The sequence below is a fragment of the Lepisosteus oculatus genome, chromosome 17 (assembly GCF_040954835.1).
Source record: "Lepisosteus oculatus isolate fLepOcu1 chromosome 17, fLepOcu1.hap2, whole genome shotgun sequence".
In the NCBI taxonomy this organism is placed as follows: domain Eukaryota; kingdom Metazoa; phylum Chordata; class Actinopteri; order Semionotiformes; family Lepisosteidae; genus Lepisosteus; species Lepisosteus oculatus.
In genome coordinates, this window is record NC_090712.1 from 17,050,510 (window position 1) to 17,052,394 (window position 1,885).

The window sequence follows — 1,885 nt, forward strand, 5'->3', positions numbered from 1 at the left end:
CCTTCACCCTGAAAGAAGAGCAGAGTGGGATTAAACAAAGCTGAAGGTCGTTAAGTACAATTTCTAAATTAGCTGCTCAACAGACCAGGATTGTGAGATGCATCTAGCTAGTGCGTGAGCCTCCCCCTGCCCCCTGCCCCCTGTCCTCGTACCCCCTACCCAGCACCCGCGCCTCAGCGCGGTCCTGTTTCTGTACTGTAACAAACACTCCAGGGTCTGTGTCAGCAGTGTGGGGAATGACAGGCTGGAGACACAAGCTCACTGACAGGTTTACTGCCCTTTTCATTACAGTGGGACGTGCTAATCCTGGAGGCAGAGAGAGAAAGTGCAGGCGTCCTCTTGACTCGGGGGAGGGATTCATGTTGTTTGTTCGTTTTTGCTGGTTACTATAAGTTTTTATTACTGTTGCCGTTTGTTTTTATTGATCACTATTACTTTAAATAACCCAAAGCATTAGTACCGCAATGGATTGGGGTTCTCGGGCTCATGCCCTCACCGCATCCTGCACCAGCTCGTCACTCTACCGCATGGGCTTGAACCCGGGTCTCCAATGTCGCCCAACAGTGCTCTTGCCAACTGAGCTAAAGAAGACCTTCCTCAGCCCGAGAAGCCAAGATCCCTGTTACTGTATGTGCAGGAGCTATTCGTTATAGTAGTTTAATTGTTATACCAGGTAGGGTCACTTCATACAATATCCTGCAGTACATTACGCGACGGTATAGGGGTGGAATTGGTTAAGTGCGAACTCTCGCCAATGTCGAGAATTTAAATAATCACCACCTGGTCAACCGAATTTCAAGGGTTAGAGTGGTTTTGGCGGCTTCTGGTGGCAGATTATGTTATTACAGTGTCTGCGAAGACCTGTCTTGCCTCAATGACAGTATAGTATTCCCTTATACAGACGGGATCATTTTCGTTAAAACAAAAAACTGACTAAGCAGACGGTTCTGTTTTACCCTTTTAATCCTGTGGGTCTTTCACAAAAATCTTTTTATATGAGGAATACCACCGGACTGCTATGAAAATGGCAATTTAAATATAACACAACGTACAGTACCTTCCATATAACACTCATGTCTTCTCACGTTAGATCTCTATAATAGAACACATGACTAGACATATGACAGAATATGGCATGAAATTTACCAGCTCACTTAAAAGTCATCAATCATCAATCGGCTTTTGCACTGTTTTGATGCAATAAAATAGTCATTAATATGGTTTGAGTTTTTCAGATTCATGGTTGGTTGAAACTTCCAAAAGAAAGTTGTTGGTGTGAATCGAAAAGGAACCACAAGTTGCAAACTGAGTTCATGTTATGTGCCGTGCAGCCATTCATTAAGAATCTGCTTGCAAAAAACTTTAATTGAAGTGTAAAGGTCTACTCAAATTAAGAAGATAAAGGGGACACACGTAGGAGTTGTGGCCCACTGGCCAGAAGCCAGCCTTTCCCGACAGAAATTGGAGGCTGAAGACTCAGGGGCTGAAGTATTGTAGTCTGAAAGAACCGTCCCAGCCATGTTGTTGGACCCGACAGATGAGATCCTCGGATCAAACAGCTACTTGCAACCTTGTTTAATAACCGTACAGTATGTTATGGGGTTCCTTATGCACGGCCTTTTTTTCCCAGGAGCAGAGCAGCTCCTGTGTCCTCTCAGTCTACACGTCAGCGTCGCATTTCACACTGAGTCCGCGGGCACCGTCCCTCCAGTAAGAAGTGTGACACACCATTTACACAGGTCTGAGGTTAGGTGAGTTTTAGTTATATTTGGGAAAGCGCGCAGGGTTCAATTCAATAAGTACTGTACTCTATACTTCTCCTTGCCACAAGGTGGCGATGTAGTACAATTAAAGTGAATGGTTGCCCGCAAGCTCGAACGTCATA